The following is a 20,980-nucleotide window of genomic DNA, read 5'->3' as shown; positions in this document are numbered from 1 at the left end:
CACAGCTGTGGCCCATTAATAGGACGAATCTGTGATTTTAAACAGGACATTGTAAATAGGATCTACTTATTGAAACCTTTCCCCTAGATGTTAAATAATCCACTCTGGGTATTTCATGTTACCATATTGTGTGAAGAGATAATCACCCTCATGTCATGGGTTATATGATATCTCTGCCTTCTCTTAGTACACAGAGCTAATGTATATCTCAAGATGGTTATCTTAACCTCTGGCCCCGGGGGTGGGGGCATTTACATTATAGTAAAGTCCCATTTTAGAATTGTGGGATATCTAGCCTGCAACCCTTTAGCTCTGTGGGGATTCTGGGAGTTGTAGTGCAGGCTGAAAATCTGTGATGTGAAGAGTAAGCATAGTTAATGGTTGGGCACTTAAAGAGATAAGCCTGGCAAGGATCTATTCAACTCATAACAAGCCTAATGATCCCCAGTTATATATAATATGATTAATAGTCATGGTTACAACAGTGCAGTTGTAGTTCTAGGTAATAGAGTTAGAGCAACAGAAATGGTATGGTTACTGGCATAAATCTTTGCAGTTGGTCCATTTTAAATACTATTTATTTAAAATTATATTCTGGGGCTGTTTAATTTAAAGGGACGTGTCTAGAGACAGAATGTCCTAGAACCCTGAAATGAGAGGCAGTTGGCCATTCTGATGTTTTAATACTACAGAACTACAGTTCCCAGAATGCTTTGCCATGGACCTTGTATCTGAAAGTGCCCCACATGGTGTAGATTCGATCACCGGTTTGTCTTTAGATTGTAAGTTCTTTTGAGACCCTATTGACCTCCTGTATTGGGCAGATTCTGTTGTACAGCGCTGCAGAATATGTTGGCACTTTATAAATAATAATTAGTCCTGAACAAGAAGATGCTTTTCCTGGTACCAGGAAAGGTTATGGGCCAAGACAGACAGGAGCGAGGACAGATACAGGTCAACTTATGGTCTATTGATCAATACCTGGAGATGGCAGACAGGAGTACTTGCACTCGTTAAACCACAACTCCCATCCACCGGCAAAACCTCAATCTTGAAGTCGAGATATATCCATCCCAAAGCCGGGCATGGGGAGCCTAGTGGGGTGTGGGTGATTAGAAAGTCACTGGGGAACATTGCTTTAAGGCAGAGCTTCCCAAACCATGATCTTTCCCGTAATTGGGGTCCGATTTAGAAAGACCTTTTAAAGCCCGGCTAGAAGGTCAATTTCAGTACATGTGAAAATTGGGTTGAACATTTGCTGCTATTCTTGTTATTATGACTGCACTAGTGATGTTGTACAACCTGGTCATGAGGTTGGATGGGCTCTGACCAAAGGCTGGACCTTCAATCTTAAAGCCAAACAATCAGGGCTCATGATGACACATTACTTGGTGCCTTTAGGTGGCCATAGAAGTTACAATTATGATCTTTCCTGGAAAAGAGGTTTCCAGGAAAGATAGTTGGTTTCAATACACATGTGTAGAGCTGAATGGTCAGATATACATATAGAAACACTAGAATTCTACCTGTATCTGATCATTCACAACTAACAATGGCCGATGTTTGGGTCACGGGTGTCTTCAATCAACGAACCGACTGATATCCAAGTTTTCTTCCAATATCAGTCGGCTCATCTCATCACCATACACGCACTTAATATCGTATGAAAGTTAGTTTCCTATGATATTATCGGTGTGTCTATGGCCACCTTTTGCAGGGTACCCGTGTTCTCTCAGGTGGGTCTCTGGCCTTATTCTGAATGGTTCCATTGAGTAAGGCCTATATAATGATGGCTTGGAGTTAGTATACATTGTCTGTGTGACCCTAAGGACTAGCTTCTGTAATTTAGGGATAATACAGTGTTCCATATAGCAGCCCATGAGGGGAGGGAAGAAGCAAAAACATCACGGAGGTGCAGTCTAGTGTAGCCCTGGATAATGTCACATTGTTGTTCTGCACAGTAACTACTATATGTCACATACACTCTCCCAGAGTCCTCCTCTCCCAGCCCCATATAGATCTTCCTTCTCCCTCGTGTGCTCCTTCCTACACCACTCTGTGCCCAGGCTCTTCAATTATTTCAGTTTAACTCCCCCATGTACATATTTATGCCCTTACCCTGCAGCCCTATCAGCCCCCCATTACTTTTATTCACAGGCAGATCTATCAGAGCAGTTCTATGAATTAACTGCATGTCTCAGTGCAAAGGGAATTTCTAAGAATTCCCAGTCCCTATTGCTGCCCCCCAGGGTTGCCAGGTCTGATTTTCAAAACCAGCCACAGTCAGCTACAAAACTAAGAGGCACTTCAAAAGTAGCCCACAAATAGCACAATATGTGCAGTGAAAAAGCCTAAAAAATAAATGAATATTTGTGAAAATACGCCTTTTTCAAAGCAAAATGAAGCATGAAGCAAAATGGGACAGATTGACCCGTCACCAGGGGTATATCTACAGAGGGGGCCCAGGAGGTATAGGGGGCCCATAAGGCCTAATACAGATACAATTTCAATAAATATTGGTAAAACAGCTCAACCTCTAGACATTTTGGTGTCCAGCAGATTTTTGCCCCAAAATTGTCTGAAATTGAGGAAAGTTACCGGAGAACGTGAGAATGCTTAAGAGTGACGGGAGACTGGGGTACAAAGCCCAAAGTCTGGGAACTCCCGACTTCTACACAAGTCAATCCCATTGCATGCTGGGTATTGTAGTCTTACATTAAACTTGGCAGTCGGTAAATTGTTATACTAAAACTACATTACCCAACATGCACTGGGAGACGCAGGCTTGGCACATTAGGGCAAGAAAAAACGTTGGCTCATTTCCAAAGTACAAACCAGCCAAAGGCAAAAAAACAAAAAGTAGCCCAAATCCGTACCTTGGCTAGTTTGTACTTTCAAAACCCGCCTGGGCTTTAAATTAGTAGCCCAATTCAGGTGGAAACTTGCCAACCTGGCAACCCTGTTGCCCCGCACCCGGTGAATCTTCTCTTGTTACTCGCACAGCATAAACTGGAAAACATTTACAGAGATGAGTGGGCCAAACGGTAGAATTTAAAGAGTGAACTCAAGCCCCCAGTACACATAATTCCTTTTTCATGCACCCCAATATGGCACAGATCCCCCAAATATGATCATTTCAAATTCTTGAGGCCCACCAGAAAAGCATGGATGTGTTTGGCTCTATTCTGGGGCTGTTTGTGCAGTATTTACTAGAACTTATGCCTGTGGCAGCAGAGGGATTGGGTTCAGGCTGAAGGATTGCCCCTCCAACGGGTCTTGGGCAGATGGTGGTCCTACTCTGAGCCAGCCCAGCCCTTTTATCCTTATTAGCCCAGCCCCTCTATCCTTATTAGCCCAGCCCCTCTATCCTTATTAGTCCAACCCCTTTATACTTATTAGCCCGGCCCCTTTATCCTTATTAGCTCAGCCCCTTTATCCTTAATAGCCGAGCCCCTTTATCCTTAATAGCCCAGCCCCTTTATACTTATTAGCCCAGCCCCTTTATCCTTAGTAGCCCAACACCTTTATACTTATTAGCCCGGCCCCTTTATCCTTATTAGCCGAGCCCCTTTATCCTTATTAGCGCAGTCCCTTTATCCTTATTAGCCCAGCCCCTTTATCCTTATTAGCCCAGTCCCTTTATCCTTATTAGTCCAGCCCCTTTATCCTTATTAGCCCAGTCCCTTTATCCTTATTAGCCCAGCCCCTTTATACTTATTAGCCTAGCTCCTTTATACTTATTAGTAGGGATGCATATGCAAATTAGGGCTGGGAAGGGGAAAACATTTTTTACTTTCTTGTTTTGTGACAAAAAGTCATGCAATTTCCCTCCCCGCCCCTAATTTGCATATGGAAATCATGATTCGCATTCGGTTCTGCCTGGCAGAAGGATTTGGCCGAATCCGAATCCTGCTTAAAAAGGCCGAATCCTGGCCGGATCCTGAACCAAATCCTGGATTCGGTGCATCCCTTCTTATTAGCCCAGCACCTTTATCCCTATTAGCCCAGCCCCGTTATCCTTATTAGCCCAGACCCATTTTCTGGTGTTTTTATTAATAACAGTGGTACTTTAGTATGGGTGACACATGAATGTGCCTAATGATAGAGTTCCGCAGCTCATTTATTAGTAGGAGCTGGGGATGTATCAACTTACCCATCATGCACATGCGTGTGCCCCAACATGGTGGCCAGAGGTCATAGAGAAGAAGACTTGTATCTGGAATAGGAGATAGAAATTTTGCTTTTACTTAAAGATTTCTTCTGTTTGAGAAATATGCCCTAGGACTGGTGGGTTTTGGTAATGTTTCTATTGCTAGGCTACAAGTTACAGTATCATCCTATGCTTTGTGATTTTGGTGAGCATGCTGGGGGTTGAACTGTTGCCAAGCAACAGGACCCAGCATCCCCCAAAGCCTAAGCCTGCAGTGTATTGCTTCTCCCACGTAATAACAAATGATACAAGACAGCTGCTTACAATGGGGATCAGATAGGATCTGTGCAGCCACTGGGACAGAATGTTCTGTTATACAGATAGCTAGAATCTCAGCTGCCATAAAGCAGGACAGGACTGCTGCTTACAATGGGGATCAGATAGGATCTGTGCAGCCACTGGGACAGAATGCTCTGTTATACAGATAGCTAGAATCTCAGCTGCCATAAAGCAGGACAGGACTGTTGCTTACAATGGGGATCAGATAGGATCTGTGCAGCCACTGGGACAGAATGCTCTGTTATACAGATAGCTAGAATCTCAGCTGCCATAAAGCAGGACAGGACTGCTGCTTACAATGGGGATCAGATAGGATCTGTGCAGCCACTGGGACAGAATGCTCTGTTATACAGATAGCTAGAATCTCAGCTGCCATAAAGCAGGACAGGACTGTTGCTTACAATGGGGATCAGATAGGATCTGTGCAGCCACTGGGACAGAATGTTCTGTTATACAGATAGCTAGAATCTCAGCTGCCATAAAGCAGGACAGGACTGCTGCTTACAATGGGGATCAGATATGATCTGTGCAGCCACTGGGACAGAATGCTCTGTTATACAGATAGCTAGAATCTCAGCTGCCATAAAGCAGGACAGGACTGCTGCTTACAATGGGGATCAGATAGGATCTGTGCAGCCACTGGGACAGAATGTTCTGTTATACAGATAGCTAGAATCTCAGCTGCCATAAAGCAGGACAGGACTGCTGCTTACAATGGGGATCAGATATGATCTGTGCAGCCACTGGGACAGAATGCTCTGTTATACAGATAGCTAGAATCTCAGCTGCCATAAAGCAGGACAGGACTGCTGCTTACAATGGGGATCAGATAGGATCTGTGCAGCCACTGGGACAGAATGGTCTGTTATACAGATAGCTAGAATCTCAGCTGCCATAAAGCAGGACAGGACTGCTGCTTACAATGGGGATCAGATAGGATCTGTGCAGCCACTGGGACAGAATGTTCTGTTATACAGATAGCTAGAATCTCAGCTGCCATAAAGCAGGACAGGACTGCTGCTTACAATGGGGATCAGATAGGATCTGTGCAGCCACTGGGACAGAATGTTCTGTTATACAGATAGCTAGAATCTCAGCTGCCATAAAGCAGGACAGGACTGCTGGTCTGAAGAAAAATACAGAGAAAGGACATGGTAGGGGCACAAATACAAAATGTTTTAAGAGGAGGTTTGTTTGCAAATTTGCTTTGAAAATATTGGCAATAGAAGGAATCTTTGTAAAGTGAATGTGAATTTTTTATCTCTTCTTTTTTTCCCTTTTTCCTTTTCTTTCCTTCCTTATGTTTCCTATTCGCCCTTCAGCCTGGCAGGCAGGTCCCCGTGTAGCAGAGGAGACAAAGCCATTAGTGGGACTAGTGAGTGATTTATTGTGTGTGTGACAGACTAATACATGAGACAGTGATGATGTCACTGGTTACACAGGGGGTGCAGGATGGGAGGGTGGGGGGAGAGCTTGGGATCAATATTAATAAGCAGAAAGGCCAGGGAAGAGTGGATACGAGCCACAGGCACTGCTCCGGGTCACGTGCAGCTGAAAGGGATCTGTGTGTATATGATATTATGTGTATGAGCTGTGTGTATATGATATTATGTGTATGAGCTGTGTGTATATGATATTATGTGTATGAGCTGTGTGTATATGATATTATATGTATGAGCTGTGTGTATATGATATTATGTGTATGAGCTGTGTGTATATGATATTATATGTATGAGCTGTGTGTATATGATATTATATGTATGAGCTGTGTGTATATGATATTATGTGTATGAGCTGTGTGTATATGATATTATGTGTATGAGCTGTGTGTATATGATATTATGTGTATGAGCTGTGTGTATATGATATTATATATATGAGCTGTGTGTATATGATATTATGTGTATGAGCTGTGTGTATATGATATTATATGTATGAGCTGTGTGTATATATTATGTGTATGAGCTGTGTGTATATGATATTATGTGTATGAGCTGTGTGTATATGATATTATATGTATGAGCTGTGTGTATATATTATGTGTATGAGCTGTGTGTATATGATATTATATGTATGAGCTGTGTGTATATGATATTATGTGTATGAGCTGTGTGTATATGATATTATGTGTATGAGCTGTGTGTATATGATATTATGTGTATGAGCTGTGTGTATATGATATTATATATATGAGCTGTGTGTATATGATATTATATGTATGAGCTGTGTGTATATGATATTATATGTATGAGCTGTGTGTATATGATATTATATGTATGAGCTGTGTGTATATGATATTATATATATGAGCTGTGTGTATATATTATGTGTATGAGCTGTGTGTATATGATATTATGTGTATGAGCTGTGTGTATATGATATTATGTGTATGAGCTGTGTGTATATGATATTATGTGTATGAGCTGTGTGTATATGATATTATATATATGAGCTGTGTGTATATGATATTATATGTATGAGCTGTGTGTATATGATATTATATGTATGAGCTGTGTGTATATGATATTATGTGTATGAGCTGTGTGTATATGATATTATATATATGAGCTGTGTGTATTATTATCCCTTATAATACATTAGTGATACTCAGAGTTCCCTGTATAACTCAGCCTGAAGCCTTGTGCCTTTATATGGTCACAGAACAACCCCTCAGTGACTTCTAATATCCTTATCATTTACAGTAGGGGGTACATTATCCCTTATAATACATGAGTGATACTCAGAGTTCCCTGTATAACTCAGCCTGCAGCCTTGTGCCTTTATATGGTCACAGAACAACCCCTCAGTGACTTCTAATATCCTTATCATTTACAGTAGGGGGTACATTATCCCTTATAATACATGAGTAATACTCAGAGTTCCCTGTATAACTCAGCCTGCAGCCTTGTGCCTTTATATGGTCACAGAACAACCCCTCAGTGACTTCTAATATCCTTATCATTTACAGTAGGGGGTACATTATCCCTTATAATACATACTTGATACTCAGAGTTCCCTGTATAACTCAGCCTGCAGCCTTGTGCCTTTATATGGTCACAGAACAACCCCTCAGTGACTTCTAATATCCTTATCCTTTACAGTAGGGGGTACATAGTGCTGAGAGTTGAGTGACACATATAATCTAACATGTGGATGCTGGTTTCAGGCAAGGATTACAATGGGATATATTTAGAGGACATTGTGGGGGCTGCTGGATGTACTATGAGATGATTGTCAGTGTGGGGGGGGGGGGCAGGGCTGGGTGATTACTAACAAGGAGCTGATTGAGTGCTATAGAGCAAAGTACAAATCCTTACTGTGTCCCGTGTCAGTGCAGATATAGTGACTATATTGAATATCCATATTGTAGCTCTTTATTCCTGAAGAGGAACAGTGCCAGTGACCCACCAGCTATTGCTCAACCATTGCCAAGTTGGAGGCTGTGAGATGTAGTTCAGCGCAAAGGCACCCTTTCAGTGCCACCCTGAGGGTGAGAGCAGGCAATTCCCATCTGTGCCAGGGTTTAGGAGAAAAACATGGCCTGATGCATTGTCATTCTCTGCCTTATCCACTCCCTGCACCTCCTCTTATCTACTCCCTGCAACTTCTCTTATCCACTCACTGCACCTCCTCTTATCCACTCCCTGCACCTTCTCTTATCCACTCACTGCACCTCCTCTTATCCACTCCTGCACCTCCTCTTATCCACTCCCTGCACCTTCTCTTATCCACTCACTGCACCTCCTCTTATCCACTCCCTGCACCTTCTCTTATCCACTCACTGCACCTCCTCTTATCCACTCCCTGCACCTCCTCTTATCCACTCCCTGCACCTCCTCTTATCCACTCTCTGCACCCCCTCTTATCTACTCCCTGCACCTCCTCTTATCTACTCCCTGCACCTCCTCTTATCTACTCCCTGCACCTTCTCTTATCCACTCGCTGCACCTGCTCCTATCTACTTCCTGCACTTCCTCCTATCCACTCTCTGCACCCCCTCTTATCTACTCCCTGCACCTCCTCTTATTTACTCCCTGAACCTCCTCTTATCCACTCCCTGCACCTTCTCTTATCCACTCGCTGCACCTGCTCCTATCTACTTCCTGCACCTCCTCTTATCCACTCTCTGCACCCCGTCTTATCTACTCCCTGCACCTCCTCTTATCTACTCCCTGCACCTCCTCTTATCTACTCCCTGCACCTCCGCTTATCCACTCCCTGTACCTTCTCTTATCCACTCACTATACCTCCTCTTATCTACGCCCTGCACCTCCTCTTATCCACTCCCAGCACCTCCTCTTATCCACTCCCTGCACCTCCGCTTATCCACTCCCTGTACCTTCTCTTATCCACTCGCTGTACCTCCTCTTATCTACGCCCTGCACCTCCTCTTATCCACTCCCAGCACCTCCTCTTATCCACTCCCTGCACCTCCTCTTATCCACTCCCTGCACCTTCTCTTATCCACTCCCTGCACCTCCTCTTATCCAGTCCCTGCACCTCCTCCAATCCACTCCCTGCACCTCCTCTTATCCACTCTCTGCACCCCCTCTTATGTACTCCCTGCACCTCCTCTTATCCACTCCCTACATCTCCTCTTGTCTACTCCCTGCACTCCTCTGATCTACTCACTGCACCTCCTCTTATCTACTCCCTGCACCTTCTCTTATCCACTTGCTGCACCTCATCTTATCCGCTCGCTGCACCTCCTCTTATACACTCCCTGCATCTCCTCTTATCCACTCCGTGCACCCCCTCTTATCTACTCCCTGCACCTCCTCTTATCCACTCCCTGCACCTCCTCTTATCTACTCCCTACACCTCCTCTATTCTACATCTGTCTCCTGTATCAGCCTGGTGTCTCTGTGCTGCCCCCCCCCCCCAAACTGAGCCTCTCTGACCATTGGGCACATTCTCACTGGGAATACACTGGAAATACATTTGGAATACACTGGGAATAAACTGGGAATACACTGGAAATACATTTAGAATACACTGGGAATAAACTGGGAATACACTGGAAATACATTGGGAATAAATTGGGAATAAACTGGGAATACACTGGGAATACACTGGGAATAAACTGGTAATACAAGCCACAATCACGTGCATATTGATCCCCCCATGAGGATAGAGCAGCCCTGTGAGTGAATGAATGTGCTTGGGTTTATTTGCCCTTGTTATAAGAGGAGCTGGCACTCTACTTCAATTGGCAATGGGGTTTCCTGTAGAAATGTTCTGGGTGGGGAGTGTGGGGCTTAAAGGGGTTGTTCACCTTTAAATGAAATGTTAGGATGATTAGTTAGAACTGCTAGTGATCCCCAACCAGTAGCTCGTGAGTAACATGTCCAACTCCTTGGATGTTGCTACCAGTGGCCTCAAAGCAGGAGATTATTTTTGAATTCCAGGCTTGGAGGCAAGTTTTGGTTGAATAAAACCAGTTGTACTGCCAAACAGAGTCTCAATGTAGGTTGACAATCCACATAGGGGCTACTAATAGCCAATCACAGCCCTTATTTGGCACCCAAGGAACCTTTTTTATGCTAGTGTTGCTCCCCAACTCATTTTACTTCTGAATGTTTCTCACGGGTTCAAAAGGTTGGGGATCCCTGATGTAGAGGGATATTGCAGTTGGTTTTCATTTTTTTATCATTTGTGGTTTTTTTTGAAAGCGGGAGTCAGAAGAAAAAGGCAAATAATTAAAAAACTACAAAAAATAAAAAATGAAGACCAATTAAAAAGTTGCTTAGTTTAGGCCATTCTATAACATACTTGCACGTTAACTTAAAGGTGAACCACCCCTTTATTGGATCCTTCAACCTGAGTGTGCGGTTTGAATGTGCTGGGAAAGGTCTGCAACTCCGGAACCTGCTCCTTTCCAAGTGGCCCGTCTGCAGCCACAGTATTGCTCTTGTGCAACTACACAAATCATCCGTCCAACCACCCTGAGTGTGTTAAGTTCTGAGTGCACTAACACATGTGATTGACAGGTCAGTGTATGAGGCCCGGTGCCAATGCTGGCTGTGGTTTCCAGGAGTTGGGCCAGTAATGAGACGGGTAATGAGAGGGGGCCTGGGAACGGCTCTGCAGGGGGGCTGATCACTCGCATTTGTTTCCCTGTGTTTGTCTAATCAGCTTTGGATCTCTCTGGGAAATTCATTAGCCTCTGACCAGCACTTTGCTTGCCCATTAGCCTTTGTATTCAGCTGGCCTGCGAGAGTGATTTAGTAGCCCGCTTCATGTCTCATCTACAGGTAGGGTTGCCACATGGCCTGTAAAAATGATGGTTGATGCCAATGTTATTAATAGGGAATAAAGATAAATATATAGGAAGGCCGGTGATCCCAATGTTATTAATAGGGAATAAAGATAAATATATAGGAAGGCCGGTGATCCCAATGTTATTAATAGGGAATAAAGATAAATATATAGGAAGGTCAGTGATCTCAATGTTATTAATAGAGAATAAAGATAAATATATAGGAAGGCCGGTGATCCCAATGTTATTAATAGGGAATAAAGATAAATATATAGGAAGGCCAGTGATCCCAATGTTATTAATAGGGAATAAAGATAAATATATAGGAAGGCCAGTGATCCCAATGTTATTAATAGGGAATAAAGATAAATATATAGGAAGGCCTGTGATCCTAATGTTATTAATAGGGAATAAAGATAAATATATAGGAAGGTCAGTGATCCCAATGTTATTAATAGGGAATAAAGATAAATATATAGGAAGGTCAGTGATCCCAATGTTATTAATAGGGAATAAAGATAAATATATAGGAAGGTCAGTGATCCCAATGTTATTAATAGGGAATAAAGATAAATATATAGGAAGGTCAGTGATCCCAATGTTATTAATAGGGAATAAAGATAAATATATAGGAAGGTCAGTGATCCCAATGTTATTAATAGGGAATAAAGATAAATATATAGGAAGGTCAGTGATCCCAATGTTATTAATAGGGAATAAAGATAAATATATAGGAAGGTCAGTGATATGATCCCAATGTTATTAATAGGGAATAAAGATAAATATATAGGAAGGTCAGTGATCCCAATGTTATTAATAGGGAATAAAGATAAATATATAGGAAGGTCAGTGATCCCAATGTTATTAATAGGGAATAAAGATAAATATATAGGAAGGTCAGTGATCCCAATGTTATTAATAGGGAATAAAGATAAATATATAGGAAGGTCAGTGATCCCAATGTTATTAATAGGGAATAAAGATAAATATATAGGAAGGCCTGTGATCCTAATGTTATTAATAGGGAATAAAGATAAATATATAGGAAGGTCAGTGATATGATCCCAATGTTATTAATAGGGAATAAAGATAAATATATAGGAAAGTCAGTGATCCCAATGTTATTAATAGAGAATAAAGATAAATATATAGGAAGGCCGGTGATCCTAATGTTATTAATAGGGAATAAAGATAATTATATAGGAAAGTCAGTGATCCCAATGTTATTAATAGAGAATAAAGATAAATATATAGGAAGGTCAGTGATCCCAATGTTATTAATAGGGAATAAAGATAAATATATAGGAAGGTCAGTGATCCCAATGTTATTAATAGTGAATAAAGATAAATATATAGGAAGGTCAGTGATCCCAATGTTATTAATAGGGAATAAAGATAAATATATAGGAAGGCCAGTGATCCTAATGTTATTAATAGGGAATAAAGATAAATATATTTATCGGTATTTTTTTCCAGAAAATGTGGCAACCCTGTCTACAGTGTATATTGATCCTTCCCGACATTTAACAAAAATATTCATCCTGCTCTTCCCATACAAACTCCATTGCCCCCCCCCCCCAGAAACAGAAGCCTCTGTCCCATTCAGGGACCCTTGTGGGCCACTGGGACTTCCTATTTTCATGGGTCTATTAACTTCCCCTTTAATCTTGTACTGAGCAAAACCGTACAAAGCAAATGCCTTTGCCAAAGCTGCTCATATCTCAGATATAAAGCTGATTTTCTAGTTAATCCCATAAAGCCAAACAAAGGTCTGAGTGATTAATCCCCCTGCGAGTGGCTAATAAGGATCTTTAAGGCTATAATTCTGCGTATCCCTTACACTGACAGCTGCATCTTCCTCTGAGGATTTCCCCTTCCCAAATGAGATGTGCGAGAATTTCCCCACCTCCCGGCCACACGTGTGTCACAAGGAAACCAAATAGAAACTAATGGAGCCGAGTCTTTTATCTACTGCAAAATAATGGACCAAGAGCAGGGGTAACATTATTGAGGTGATACAATGCTGGGTCCCTGGCTTCATGCTCCATTATGTCTCATTCATTCTACGGGGCAGATTTAACAAAAGTCGGTCAAAATGGTTTACTAGTGAAAAACTTTAATTCTGTGTTTTATTATATTTTCTGGTCCTGCTGAATTGTGCTTAGTACAGGGAATACCTATGCTGCCATAGTTTTATGGGATCTCTCTGTACAGACTATGAGCAAACTTAGGGACTGTTCCTGCTGAATTGTGCTTAGTACAGGGAATACCTATGCTCCATAGTTTTATGGGATCTCTCTGTACAGACTATGAGCAAACTTAGGGGCTGTTCCTGCTGAATTGTGCTTAGTACAGGGAATACCTATGCTGCCATAGTTTTATGGGATCTCTCTGTACAGACTATGAGCAAACTTAGGGACTGTTCCTGCTGAATTGTGCTTAGTACAGGGAATACCTATGTACCATAGTTTTATGGGATCTCTCTGTACAGACTATGGGCAAACTTAGGGACTGTTCCTGCCGAATTGTGCTTAGTACAGGGAATACCTATGCTGCCATAGTTTTATGGGATCTCTCTGTACAGGCTATGAGCAAACTTAGGGACTGTTCCTGCTGAATTGTGCTTAGTACAGGGAATACCTATACTGCCATAGTTTTAAGGGATCTCTCTGTACAGACTATGAGCAAACTTAGAGGACTGTTCCTGCTGAATTGTGCTTAGTACAGGGGAATACCTATGCTGCCATAGTTTTATGGGATCTCTCTGTACAGACTATGAGCAAACTTAGGGACTGTTCCTGCTGAATTGTGCTTAGTACAGGGAATACCTATGCTGCCATAGTTTTATGGGATCTCTCTGTACAGACTATGGGCAAACTTAGGGACTGTTCCTGCTGAATTGTGCTAAGTTGAGTGGTTACTATGAGTAGTCCCATGGTATTGTAACATACAATTAGAGGACTCCCTGTATACATTAGTGTAGATGGGGATACAGCACAGTGTTGGAGATGTTTATTGTGTACCAGTGATCTCCTTGGCCCAGTTAATACCCATCATGTACAATATGGATTATCTGAGGATGGGGCATCTCTGCGACACCATGTTCTCACCTTTCTCTAAATCCTACCAAAGACTAAAGAGAAGCTTCATGGTCAGACTGGGTCATTAGTGTGATTAGTGAACTGTCGGTCCTCAGGCTCTGATACATAGCAGCACAGTGTATATATATATATATATATGGGAGATGTGTGAGTACAGAGTACAGAGCATGGCATTTGTATCCTGTGCATCTGGCGCATGTTTAGCTGGGGGTGGAGATTGGAGAGACACGTGGGCTGCACTCACTCATCTGGGAAGGAACCAGTCTCTGGCCAAAGACAGACACACTGTGATGCTATGAGAGTGTCAGAGAGCAAAAGTATGAGTGTCTCATGTCACTGATGCAGGGAATGAGTGTCTGCGGGTGTGCTTGGGTAAGTGTGAGAGTTCTTGGGTAAGTGTGAGAGTGCTTGAGTACGTATGAGAGTGATTGGATAAGTGTGAGAGTGCTTGAGTACGTATGAGAGTGCTTGGATAAGTGTGAGAGTGCTTGGGTAAGTGAGACAGTTCTTAGGTAAGTGCAAGAGTGATTGGTTAGTGCGAGAGTGCTTGGGTAAGTGTGAGAGTGCTTGGGTAAGTGTGAGAGTGCTTGGGTAAGTGTGAGAGTGCTTGGGTAAGTGTGAGAGTTCTTGGGTAAGTGCAAGAGTGATCAGTTAGTGCGAGAGTGCTTGGGTAAGTGTGAGAGTGCTTGGGTAAGTGTGAGAGTGCTTGGGTAAGTGTGAGAGTGCTTGGGTAAGTGTGAGAGTGTTTGGGTAAGTGTGAGAGTGCTTGGGTAAGTGTGAGAGTGTTTGGGTAAGTGTGAGAGTGTTTGGGTAAGTGTGAGAGTGCTTGGGTAAGTGTGAGAGTGCTTGGGTAAGTGTGAGAGTGCTTGGGTAAGTGTGAGAGTACTTGGGTAAGTATGAGAGTGCTTGGGTAAGTGTGAGAGTGTTTGGGTAAGTGTGAGAGTGCTTGGGTAAGTGTGAGAGTGCTTGGGTAAGTGTGAGAGTGCTTGGGTAAGTGTGAGAGTGCTTGGGTAAGTGTGAGAGTACTTGGGTAAGTATGAGAGTGCTTGGGTAAGTGTGAGAGTGTTTGAGTAAGTGTGAGAGTGCTTGGGTAAGTGTGAGAGTGCTTGGGTAAGTGTGAGAGTGCTTGGGTAAGTGTGAGAGTGTTTGGGTAAGTGTGAGAGTGCTTGGGTAAGTGAGAGAGTGATCTGTAAGTGTGAGAGTGTTTGGGTAAGTGTGAGAGTGGGTAAGTATGAGAGTGCTTGGGTAAGTGTGAGAGTGTTTGGGTAAGTGTGAGAGTGCTTGGGTAAGTGTGAGAGTGCTTGGGTAAGTGTGAGAGTGTTTGAGTAAGTGTGAGAGTGCTTGGGTAAGTGTGAGAGTGCTTGGGTAAGTGTGAGAGTGCTTGGGTAAGTGTGAGAGTGTTTGGGTAAGTGTGAGAGTGCTTGGGTAAGTGTGAGAGTGCTTGGGTAAGTGAGAGAGTGATCTGTAAGTGTGAGAGTGTTTGGGTAAGTGTGAGAGTGGGTAAGTATGAGAGTGCTTGGGTAAGTGTGAGAGTGTTTGGGTAAGTGTGAGAGTGTTTGGGTAAGTATGAGAGTGCTTGGGTAAGTGTGAGAGTGTTTGGGTAAGTGTGAGAGTGCTTGGGTAAGTGTGAGAGTACTTGGGTAAGTATGAGAGTGCTTGGGTAAGTGTGAGAGTGTTTGAGTAAGTGTGAGAGTGCTTGGGTAAGTGTGAGAGTGCTTGGGTAAGTGTGAGAGTGCTTGGGTAAGTGTGAGAGTGCTTGGGTAAGTGTGAGAGTGCTTGGGTAAGTGTGAGAGTGCTTGGGTAAGTGTGAGAGTGCTTGGGTAAGTGTGAGAGTGCTTGGGTAAGTGTGAGAGTGCTTGGGTAAGTGTGAGAGTGCTTGGGTAAGTGTGAGAGTACTTGGGTAAGTGTGAGAGTGGGTAAGTGTGAGAGTGCTTGGGTAAGTGTGAGAGTGGGTAAGTGTGAGAGTGCTTGGGTAAGTGTGAGAGTGGGTAAGTGTGAGAGTGCTTGGGTAAGTGTGAGAGTGTTTGGGTAAGTGTGAGAGTTCCCATTTGGGTTTCAGAAGTGCAGCAGCTTCAGCTCCCCATTATGTACTGACAGTGTAACGGCTTTCTATACAGCGGTTGTTCACCTTTAAATACACACAGAGAATAAAAGGGTCACAGTTTAGCTTTTTAAAAGGGAATTATTCCCTAAACTGAGCCTTTACCCCAAACCTTGTCTAGACATGGCTCCCACAGCAGTGCAATGATTATTCTCATGTATCTCTATATATATATATATTTTAGCTGTTTGAGTAGAGAAAGTCCCCAGACACGTCGGGAGGTGAATGTGCTCATGTAATAAGATGAATAAATAATGTATCAGAGTAAAGTGCCTGAGGGCCCCCATCACACCATGGACACGCCTACATGTATTACTCCTCCCCCATCTGCTGATTATGTTACCCAAAGTGCATCACTCCCCCCAGGCTCAGGGAATAAATCACATGGGGCCTTTTATAGATTCATGTCCTACTCTGACGCACTGATAGGCCCACGTTGCCATGCTGTCGTTAGGCTCAGTTGTCATGACAACCCATCTCTGCATTACTAAGTATATCATGGGGGGGATATAAAGGAATAGGAGGGTTAGATTCTATCTGTTAAACAGAATGATATCACTCCTGAGTATAACACAGCGCATGATTAATTGTGACATCACCCATGTGTTAGTGACATTACCCGCGGGAGAGATCACAGCCAGTCTCATGTCTCCCAGGGATAAGGGTCAGAGGTGCTGATGGGGGGCACGGGGTGTTGGTGACAATTAGTAACACAGTGGATTAGCAAATGGGACAGATTATTGTCTCTGGCCTCGGGGGAGGCAGGAAACAAAAAAAGTGATGTGACAATGGATAATGTCATTAATGGGGGTAACACCCAGGCTCGGTAATATCATCATCCATAATACTCAGTGACATCAGGATTAGTGGGAAAGGAAGAATCTTCTTAGTACTTACACTAATAATAGACAGCACTAGCGTGAAGTCACAACTGTCATACACACATATATATATATATATATATATACACACGCTCCTATATACACACATGTTATAGTTAACTGTTAGTATGACGTAGAGAGTGATATTCTGAGACAATTTGCAATTGATTTTCATTTTTTATTATTTGTGGTTTTTGACTTATTTAGCTTTTTATTCAGCAGCTCTCCAGTTTGTAATTTCAGCCATCTGGTTGCTAGGGTCCACATTACCCTAGCAACCATGTATTGATTTGAATAAGAGACTGGAATATGAATAGGAGAGGCCTGAATAAAAGATGAGTAATAAAAAGTAACAATAACAATACATTTGTAGCCTTACAGAGCATTTGTTTTTTAGATGGGGTTAGTGACCCCCCCAGTATACAGTGATGTATATACAGTATACAGTGACATATACAGTATACAGTGATATATAGAATATACAGTGACATATACAGTATACAGTGATATATAGAATATACAGTGACATATACAGTATACAGTGACATATAGAATATACAGTCACATATACAGTGATTGACATATACAGTATACAGTGATATATAGAATAAACAGTGACATATACAATATACAGTGATATGTATACAGTGATATATACTGTTTACAGTGACATATACAGTATACAGTGATATATAGAATATACAGTGATATATACAATATACAGTGATATATACAGTGATATATAGAGTATACAGTGACATATACAGTGACATATCCAGTATACAGAGATATATACAGTATGCAGTGATATATAGAGTATACTGTGATATATACAGTATACAGTGACAAATACTGTATAAAGTGATATATATATATATATATATATATATATATATATATACATACATACAGTATACAGTGATATATAGAGTATACAGTGACATATAGAGTAAACAGTGATATATACAGTGATATATAGAGTAAACAGTGACATATAGGGTATACAGTGATATATACAATATATATAATTTTTATAGTGAATAAAGTACCCCCTCGTAAAATATAAGGATATTATAAGCTACCGAGGAGTTTCATGACCATATAAAAGTACGAGGCCGAAGGCCGAGTGTTATTATACAGGTCAGGAAACTCAGAGGTAACTTCTAATATCCTCATATTTTACAACTGGGGGTACTTTATTTATTATAATACACAAGTTTCGGTGAGTCATGTGACAGAAATGACATCAGAACTCACCGTTTATAACTGATGACATCAGAACTCACCGTTTATAAGGATATAATTTACAGGATATTCATGGCTTTTGTGTATTATATATATATACAATATACAGTGACATATACAGTGATATATACAGTAAGACAATGACTGTACGGTTATAATACATGGAATGACTAACGTGACTGCAGAGAAAACACGCGCACACTCAGGCCCTTCAACAAATACCGCTGGTGCCCAAAGCCTAAGGGAGACGTCACTCCCAATGGTCCAATGTGAAGAAACAAGAGGCTGGCACACGGAGCGAGTTAAACCGGGGTCCTACCCCTGGTGTGTTTATTGCGTAGGGGTAGGACCCCGGTTTAACTCGCTCCGTGTGCCAGCCTCTTGTTTCTTCACATATGACTAACGTGACTAACAGATGCCGAGTGGGTTTGTGTAATGTCAATTTACATTGAGTGGGAGACAAGCTGCCCCCCCCCCCCGATGGACTGCACCATTGGATTTACATGGACCAACTATATGGATTTATATCATCTGATAAACAGCACGACTGTGAGTGTGGGGAGTTATTGGAAGGTACAATTGGAATCCAGTTGATTAATGAGAGGTTGGGAATTAAAGGAGAAGTTAAGCCTAAAGCTGGTCATACATAGGGAGAGACGCTCATTTGGATCTCCTTGACGTGGGCAATATTTATAGTGGGCCTTAGGGCCAAACAATCCGATCACAACGAGAAAATACGATACACTCCTCCATCCGGCTGGATTTTAAACCCTCCCTATCAACATCTGGCCAACTTTCAGGTGGATATCAATCAGGGAGGGCCCCATACTAGGGTTGCCACCTATTGTGTTGTCAAAACGGGCAGGGGGCGGGCCAGGTGATGTTGGGGGTGGGATATGTAATATCAGGGGTGGGGCTAGTGATATTGGGGGCATGGCATATCATTTATGGGCAGGCCGATGTCATGTCTTCACTTAAATGTCTTGTCCGGATTTCCTAATTCCCACCTGGAAAGCCTTATATCTGCCCGTGTCTGGGGGCCTTACCATTAATATGGGTAGAAATACTGTATTTTATATATACTGTACCAGCCCAGAGGTTCAGCAGCCCTATAACAGTAATGATCCAGCCCTTCAACTCTGCCCCAGCAGCTCCTCATCTTGGATCTTCTTAGGCCTCTTTTATGTGTCTGTGACACTCACATGCTCAGTGGGCTCTGATTGGCTGTTGAGAAGCTAAGCTTAGGGCTCGTCACTAATTATCCAGCAGAAAATGAGCTTCCCTGGCTGTAATATAAGCTGATGCTACAGGTTTGCTGATTATTCAATTCTGATGCTAATTGCACTGGTTTCTGTGCTGCCATGTAGTAATTATGTGTATTAATTACTAATCAGCCTTATATTGTGACATTTCTATTCTATGTGTACTGTATATTGTGAGTGGCTCCCTAAGCTCAGTAAGTGACAGCAGCACAGAGCATGTGCAGTGAATCAGCAGAAAAGAAGATGGGGAGCTACTGGGGCATCTTTGGAGACACAGATCTTTACTGCTAAAGGGCTGTGGTTGCCTTGGGCTGGTACAGAAGCACAAAATATAATTTCCAGGCCTTTTTGTGAAGTTCTCTTTTAAATAACAATTGTTAAGCGTGACTGTTCCATCTTCGTGCGTTAGTGTCACATCTGGAGTAGCGCCCCCCAGTGGTGCAGAAGAGGCAGATGTTGCACATAAGTTACGGCTCCCGCTGGGATCACAAGCTCAATCATCCTGGGAATGTGAAAGATGTGAGACACGGAGCTCACACTCATCTGGAATCTCTCTGTCCTTATACTGACTGGGAAACGCTCCAGCCATAACCACTCTATCCCAAGCCTCCATTTTATTCTATAGAACCCCTACTATAAACAATAGCAGTTTTAGAACTTCTTTAGTTCAAGCCTCCTATTTAAAGGAGAACTAAACCCTAAAGTTAAAAAAAAACCTACCCCCCCCCCCAGCCTAGCTGCAACCCTGGGCTAATGCATCTAAATCTTTACTTACCCCTCGGTGGGGTAAGGGGGTTCTATGTAGGGTAGGGGGGTAGGGTTTTTTAACTTTAGGGTTGAATTCCCCTTTAAGGTCCCAAGTTTATAGCCCATAGCTGATAACATGGTTACAGATATTTAAAATCTTCTAATATGCATTCTCCCAAATCGTTCCCTTATTGTTCATACCAGGCACCCCCCACCACTGCTTTGGGCCCCACTTAGACAGGGCCACCATTAGAAATCATGGGGCCCCGTACAACAACATTTTCGGGCCCGCCCACCCTGGCACCCAAGCCCCGCCCATCCTGGCACCCAAGCCCCGCCCACTCCACAACACAGTTAAAAGACCACACAGACATTAAAAAATTTTTTTTTAAAAAAAAAACTTTGGTGCCAGGGCCCCCCTTAAAAGAATTGGGGCCCTAAAAAACATTTTTTTAATAAAACATTGGTGGTACGGGCCTATAAAATATTTTAATAATACATTGGTGGCCAGGGGAGTAAAAAACAAATTGGAATTTAGTAGAATTGAACTCGTGGCTTCAGGACTTTAACTTCGCCTCCTTTCGTGACTTTGGGTCTTTTTGCCGCTTCGGGAGTTCGGCTGGCCGCAGATCTTCGGCGCTTGCAAAGGGGGGCCCAGCTCTTTTCAAAAGTGCAGCACTGCCGGGCCCCCCTTCTTTCCCGGGCCCGGGACATTTGTCCCCCCCTGATAGCGGCCCTGCACTTAGGTGGCGCTATCACTACTGTTTGGGAATCATTGCTACAACAGATGGGAACCTCATCAAATTCCCAAATTATTATTGTGATTATGAACAAACTGGGGCACCAGGGGCAATAGAAATCCCCTCTATATGTTACCCTCCCATTTAGACTGTAA

At 42.6% G+C, this 20,980-nt stretch overlaps 1 protein-coding gene across 1 annotated transcript in view; it reads left to right on the top strand.

Annotated features, from left to right (window-relative positions):
* The window catches only part of LOC108717266 (kinesin-like protein KIF3C), a 30,110-nt gene that overhangs the window by 2,491 nt on the left and 6,639 nt on the right, over positions 1-20,980 (top strand). The gene's annotated exons all lie outside the window — the stretch shown is intronic.

This window comes from Xenopus laevis, chromosome 5L (genome assembly GCF_017654675.1).
Source record: "Xenopus laevis strain J_2021 chromosome 5L, Xenopus_laevis_v10.1, whole genome shotgun sequence".
Taxonomy (NCBI): Eukaryota; Metazoa; Chordata; class Amphibia; order Anura; family Pipidae; genus Xenopus; species Xenopus laevis.
This window is presented reverse-complemented; position numbering and strand designations above follow the sequence as displayed.